The sequence below is a fragment of the Carlito syrichta genome, unplaced genomic scaffold (genome assembly GCF_000164805.1).
Source record: "Carlito syrichta isolate Samal-C Ts95f unplaced genomic scaffold, Tarsius_syrichta-2.0.1 Scaffold303317, whole genome shotgun sequence".
NCBI lineage: Eukaryota > Metazoa > Chordata > Mammalia > Primates > Tarsiidae > Carlito > Carlito syrichta.
In genome coordinates, this window is record NW_007247413.1 from 152647 (window position 1) to 159716 (window position 7070).

The 7070-nt window shown below is 43.6% G+C and overlaps 1 protein-coding gene across 1 annotated transcript in view; it reads right to left on the bottom strand.

Annotated features, from left to right (window-relative positions):
• Positions 1-7070, bottom strand: part of GALNTL6 (polypeptide N-acetylgalactosaminyltransferase like 6) — a 217525-nt gene that overhangs the window by 5245 nt on the left and 205210 nt on the right. The gene's annotated exons all lie outside the window — the stretch shown is intronic.

A 7070-nucleotide genomic window follows, 5' to 3' on the forward strand; every position in this document is an offset into this window, starting at 1 on the left:
AACTGTCTGGACGCTGATGGTAGCCACTTTGAGCACCTCCTGTAATTGCAGAAGCCAAATGTGACTTGTATTCATCCTTTGTTATCGGTATATATTGAGTATTACAATTCTAATACAGTTTTTACTTTCTGAAAATGTGTATACTTTTTAGGCACCCTCTGCGTATATCTACAGCTATCTATCTACATCTATCTGTCTATCTATCTATCTATCTATCTATCTATCTATCTATCTATCTACCTATCTACTTATCATGGAATACTATTCAGCCATAAAAAGGAATGTAATAATGCCTTTTACAGCTACACAGATGGGAATGGAGATGATCATCTCAAGTGAATACAGGAACAGAAAACCAAGCACCATATGTACGTGGGAGCTAAGTTAAGGGTCCACAAAGTCACAGAGAATGATTATGAAAACTGGAGACTTCAACGAGGGAGGGAAGGGGGGCGGAAGGGTGAACTATCATCTATTAAGTACAATGTGCACAGATGGGATACACCTAAAACCAGAATTCTTCACCATTATGCGATGCAACCATGAAACCAAAAGTATCTGTACCCCCAAACTATTTAAATTAAAAAGAAAAACAAAAAAAGGACGCTTTTGCAGGAGATGATGTCTTCGTGTCCATTGCCTAAAATGAAAACTTGGGATTATGACACTAGATTTTAATCCCAGTTCTGTCCCTAGCAGTCACCTTTGATTGCCACTTAGTTTGCCAGTGATTCGGAGTTTTTTTTGTGTGTGTGTCTGTAGTATGAATGGAGCAAGCAGGAAGAGACTGGGATGAGACAGGGAGTTCTAAGACCTGCTTTCCCACTTCTAAGGTTGTGGAGGAAAACAAGGTTGGTACATGACCACCCTCTGAGCTCTCTGGAAGAGAGACAAACAGGTGGGCTTTTCCTGCCTATTTTACTGTTGGCATCTGGGAGAATGCTCATGACACCTTGACACGCATAAAAGGGACAAAGCAGCCTTAATGTGCACGCTTTTCCTTTTTTTTTTACAGCTAAAATTCTTCACAGGAGGAGAAAACGGGTCTTCCCGCGTTCGCAGTTAATTTGGCCAATCAGAAATAATATTTCTTGGTGCCTTGCCAGAGCCCTGAGTATGCACACTAAGATAGTTCTGGGTGCTGCAAACCTTCAAACACAACTGCTTCTCTTGGTGGCTTTTCTGGGCTACAGACAAGTGACATGCACAGCCTATCTGCAGTTCTTCTCAAGGTACCCAGGATCAATAAAAAACTTGATAGCTGGGCTTGGTGGCTCAGCCTGTAATCCTGTGCCTTTGGGAGGCCGAGGTGAGAGGATTGCCTGAGACCGCGGGTTCGAGACCCGCCTGGGCAACTGGCAAGACCTCATCTCTACAATAAATCACAAATTAGCCGGGCGTGGTAGTGCATGCCTGTAGTTCCAGCTACTTGGAAGCCTGTGGCGGAAGGATCGCTGGAGCCCGGCGGGTCAATGCTGCGGTGGCCGGGAGCGGCCACTGCACTCCAGTCTGGGCAACAGAGTGAGACTCCAACTCAAATAAATAAATAAATAAATAAAAATAAAAAAAAATAAAAAATTGGATGTGTTAGATCCCTGCTCTGCAAACCATTCAAAGGCTTCCTACTCTCCTTCCTAAAATTTGAATCTGGCCTCCAAGGTCCTGCCCCGAGCCAGGAATTTGGCCTCAAAGTTCATTATTTTCCTTCACACTCATGCATTTCCATTGGCTTCTCTCATTGTTCCAAGAACACCAAGATCCTATCTTCTCCTTTCCCAGGGCCTTTGCACAAGTGGATCTGTGTGTGGGGGATCTTTTTCTCTATCACTTTCTTCACCTATGTAATTCCTACCCATCTTTTTTTTTTTTTTTTCTGAGTTGGAGCCTCACTCTGTCGCCCAGACTGGAGTGCAGTGGCCGCTCCCGGCCACCGCAGCCTCGACCTGCTGGGCTCCGGCGATCCTTCCGCCTCAGCCTTCCAAGTAGCCGGAATTACAGGCATGTGCTACTACGCCCGGCTGATTTTTTGATTTATTGTAGAGATGAGGTCTCGCTGCCTAGGTGGGTCTCAAACCAGCTAGCTCAGGCAATCCACTCACCTCAGCCTCCCAAAGGCGTGGGATTACAGGCTGAGCCACCGAACCCGGCTTTCCTACCCATCTTTTAGATCTCCATTTAAAAGTTAGTTGATCAAAGAAGCCTTTCTCATCCTTTTGCCCTGGGGAGTGCCCAGTATTCTGTGTTTTTCTATGATCCCAACTGCTTAATTTATTTGAGTAGTGTTCACCTGCTTCCCCTCTAGACTGAAAGTTCCTTGTGTAGAGAAATCCTATGTATCTTACATCTTGTTTTCATGTGTCTATATCTCTTTGTCTCCCCTCAGTCAACCTGCCGGGAGTCATGGGAACACAATAGCTACCATTTACTGAGCGTGTTTCTGTGTGCCAGGCAGCACTGTGTTCTATCCAGATTTTTTCAGTTTTTCCTACTTAAACCACATAAGCAACCCAAAGAAACAGTACATTTGGACAAACAGGCAGTTAGATTCAGTTAATCATTTACTCGAAAAATTCTAATTAAGCACCTACTATGTGCCACACAGTGTTTCAGGTGCTGGAGTTTTGCATGAAAGAAAGCAGAGAAAATCACCTGCGCTCGTGGAATTTATATCCAAATATTTAGCTATAGCTAATTTGTTAAAATAGTACAGAAAGACTTCCATACTATTTCTTCTATCCAAGAATACAGAGATATGACTAGTTAGTCCATCTTTTTCCTGTATGCAAACATACTTGGAGAGTTAGAATTCAATCCAAAGATATTGTGTTGGTTGGGCAGGTAGTTCATGCTTGTAATTCCAGCATTTTAGGAGACTGAGATTTGATTTTGGGAGGATTGCTTGAGCCTGGGGGTTCAAGACCAGCCTGGGCAATACACTGAGACCTCGCCTCTACGAAAAATAAAAATAGAAAATTAGCTGAGCGTGGTGGCATATGCCTGTAGTTCCAGCAACTCGGGAGGCTGAGGTGGAAGGATCACCTGAGCCCAGGAGGTGGAGGCTGCCATGAACCATGATTGTGCCACTGCATTCCAGCCTGGGTGACAGTGAGACCCTGACTCAAACAAAACAGAACACAAAACAAAACAAACCCACAAAGCTATCTTGCTGAGCATGTGGGATAATAATAGCTGACATTAACTGAACTCTTATTATGTGCCACACTCTAGGATCACTTGAATTTTCTTTGGCCATTGCAATAACTTTGTAAGGCAGACACGATTATTATCCACATTTTATCGGTGGGGAAACAAACTCACAGTAAGGAAGCTTCCCGAGGTTCCAGAGACAGAACCTGCAGTGGAGGCCAGGCCTCTGTCCTCAGGCACCAACAGGACCTGCAGCCTGTGTTCTCCTGTCCTCCGCCTCTGAGTAAAGGTTCTTCTCTTTTCCCAGCTGAGCCACCAGGAGCACTGTTCCAGTCCCACACCTTCACTCTTGCTCAGCAGAGTGTTCTCCCCAGCAAACACAAATTTAAATTTTTTACAGCCCCTGCCACCAGTATTCTCCTCTGTCTGGGAATCTAGGTCCTGGCAGACTTTCTGTCTGGAAAGACTCCATCCTCAACCAGCAGGAAGATTGCCAGGTTGAAATGGCACAAGCTAGAAGCCTGTGACTGTCAAGTGTCTTCAGGGGGGTGAGACACGCAGATAAGAACAGAGAGGGGTGCCGGCACTGTCGGTTGAGAAGGCGGCTTCCTCGAGGGATGGAATGGGCCCTCTCTTGGGAGTCTTCCTCTCTCTTCTTCCACGAGGAAGCTGAATTGCCAATCTGAGCTGAAATTTCCTGTGTGGACATCACAGCTTCTTAGGGTGTAACGACTTATGCCTTCTGTTTCAAATAGGGGTTGTGGCAGATATCTGGCATCTACAGGGAATGCTTCTACACTGTTGGTGGGAGTATAAACTAGTACAATCTCTGTGGAAAACACTGTGGTGATTCCTAAAAGATCTAAAAATCGGCCTTCCAGACAACCTAGCAATCCCCCTTCTGGCAATATACACAGAGGAGTTCAAAACATTCTTAAAAAAAAAAAAAGATATCTGCACAAGCATGTTTATTGCAGCACTATTCACAATAGCAAAAACAAGGACCCAGCCATGCTGCCCATCAAAACTGGACTGGATTAAAAAAATGTGGTACATACACATGATGGAATATTATGCAACTGTAAAAAAGGACAAAATCATGAACTTTGCAGCAACTTGGATGGATTTGATCTATCACAGAAGCAGAGAATTGAGTACCGCATGTTCTCACTCATAAGCAGACTCTAAACATTTATGATGACACTATAAGAAAGGGATTGGCAGTAGCAGGACACGGCCAGGGATGGTGGGGGGAGGTAACTGATCTCAAACCAGGTGAAGTGGGGACCACAGGGAGGCAAAAACTTTACCTGTAAAATGACCGTTTATGTATCTAATCCTGAATTATGCCCCACATCTTAAAAATAATAATAAAAAAAGATATCTGAAGAGCCCATTTTTGTCTTCTTAGGAACAAGTGGATGGAAAGTGGCCTGGAAGATGTTACCATGAGGTGCATTTGTATCCACTTGAGGCATTTCCTCCAGACGGTGCTTGTTACTGGTCACTGGTGTCTGTTGAATGACAGCAGGCTCAGTACTTGACTTTGCATTGGAGTCAACAACTTAGACAAGGGTGTGGATGGAACTGATCAAATCCATGGGTGGAACAAAATGAGTTCAGTTGCTAAGAATTTGAACCCAAGAGTCAAAATCCAGGTTAGGGTAAATATGATAGACGTTAACAGCAACAAATGGATAGCTACACATATATGAAAGATGGTCTGTGCAGGTGTAAGAATGTAGAGACACGTCTGCGTAGCAAGACAAGAAAGACTTTTCTTCTTCTTCAACACTGAAAGCTCATTAAGAAGCAAATATGTGACGTTATGGCAGAAAATCAAGCAACTCAGAAACATTGCTCGTGACTAAGGGTTCTAGAAATGCCTTCTGCTTTCCTTGGTTACAACATCCCTAAACGTTGCATCCTGCTGTGGTTATCACAGCCCTTTCGAGGACTATCCAGAGCACATCAAGAGTGCATGTCCAAGAGATCAGGTGTGCGTGTCCAAGAGATCAAGGGTGCACATCTAAGAGATCGAGGAAGATTTGATGAGGTCACAGGAAGAGCATAGGTGAGACACTGGGTCCTTTAATTGGATAAAGATCAGGCAAGTATTGTTCCAATAGTATTTGGGATCTGTTGGGAGTAAAATGGATTAAATACAATCTGAGTGGTACCAAAGGCCAGGGAAGAACTTTCTAACAATTGGGCCTGTTTGGAGGTGAATGGGCTATCTCGTGCGAGTGCGACAGCCCAAGTCTGACCGCAAATTCAAGGTCATATGGGCTTCACCCATCAGAGCCAAAGTTGAATCACGTATCTTTTTAGGGAAACTTGTATACACATTCCTATTTTTTGTTCCTAAATCAATTCCTATCCAGAATGATGTAAAATGACAACCCTGTGGCCTTCCATCCGGCATCTTTGAGGACCAGCAAGTCTTCATTTTATGAACTAAGAGGCCAAAGCCCTGACATATGCCATACATTACAAGGAGTGGTCAAATGTGGGAGCATGCCAAGAATTCCACCCACTTGTTAACCAGTGGGATGGGTTGTGTTGTTATTCATTTAACCTGACAGGTGCCTTCTTATCTGCACTTCCTGTTTGACGCTATTTTCAAGTTCTTTCTTATGGAAGTTAAACTTTAAGAACACCTCAGAGAACAAATAAGAAAAGTAATTTTAAGTCTTCTGCTTGTGGTCTTTGGGGAGGTTGTGTATGTGGGTTTGAGACAAAGAAATGCATTAATTTTTATCCAGCACAGGCTGGGATTCATAAAGGAAGCGTTTATATCAATAATTCAACTCAGAGAGTTTTTTTCCCCCTTTTTTTCTTTTTCAGAGACAGGGTCTCTCTCTGTCACTCAGACTGGAGTGCACTGGCATGATCATAGCCCACTGCAGCCTCGAACTCCTGGGTTCAAGCAATCCTCTTGCCTCAGCCTCCCTAGTATCTGGGTTATAGGTGCGTGGCACCAGAGCTGACTAGTTTTAAAAAATTTTTTGTAGAGATGGGATATTGCTTTGTTGCCCCGGTTGGTCTTGAACCCTTGGCCTCAAGCACTCCTCCTGTCTCAGCCTCCCAAAGTACTGGAGTTACAGGTATGAGCCACCACACCCACCGAGAAGTTCTTTAAGCTAGTCAATGAATGGTTATTTAAGTACTTAATATATTAGATATTAGCCAGGCCACATAGACATTTTTAAAAAGTTCCTACCCTCAGGTAGTTAAGAGGTCAAAGCCCTGGCATATACCATACATTACAAGGAGTAGTAACTAAGTATGCATGACACAATGTCAAAGTACAAAAAAGGGAACAAAATGTAAGAGTATAAGTGGGGGGACAAATTTCAACAAGGGCAGAGGAGAAGGGTTGAAAAAAGTAGGTAAAGATATGAGCTAGAAAAGTGACTCTCCATCTGACTGTTAGAACCTCTCCGGAGCTTCAAAAAATATCCATCCCTGGGCCTCACCTTCTAGAGAGCCTCAGTCAAGCTTTCCTTTTCCCACCAGTGTTTCAAGTGTTTCGATGCCTGGTGCTTTTAGAATGCTTAACGCTTTGTTTCTTCTTCAAGATTTTCTTGGTTGTTCTTGACCCTTTCATTTCCATGTAACTTTTAAAATGGGTTGATCAATTTCCATAAATGAGCCTGCTGAGATTTGATCAGTTTTGCATTAAATGTATAGCTCAGTTTGAAGGTTGACATCTTCACAATAGTGAGTCTTTGTTTTCCTTTTTTTTTTGAGTTGGAGTCTCACTCTATCATCCAGGTTGGAGTGCAGTGGCACACTCATGGCCACTGCAGTTTCCACCTGCTGGCCTCAGGCTTCCAAGTAGCTGGAACTATAGGCACATGTCACCATGCCCGACTAAGTTTTTGATTTCTTTTTTTTTTGAGTTGGAGTCTCACTCTGTC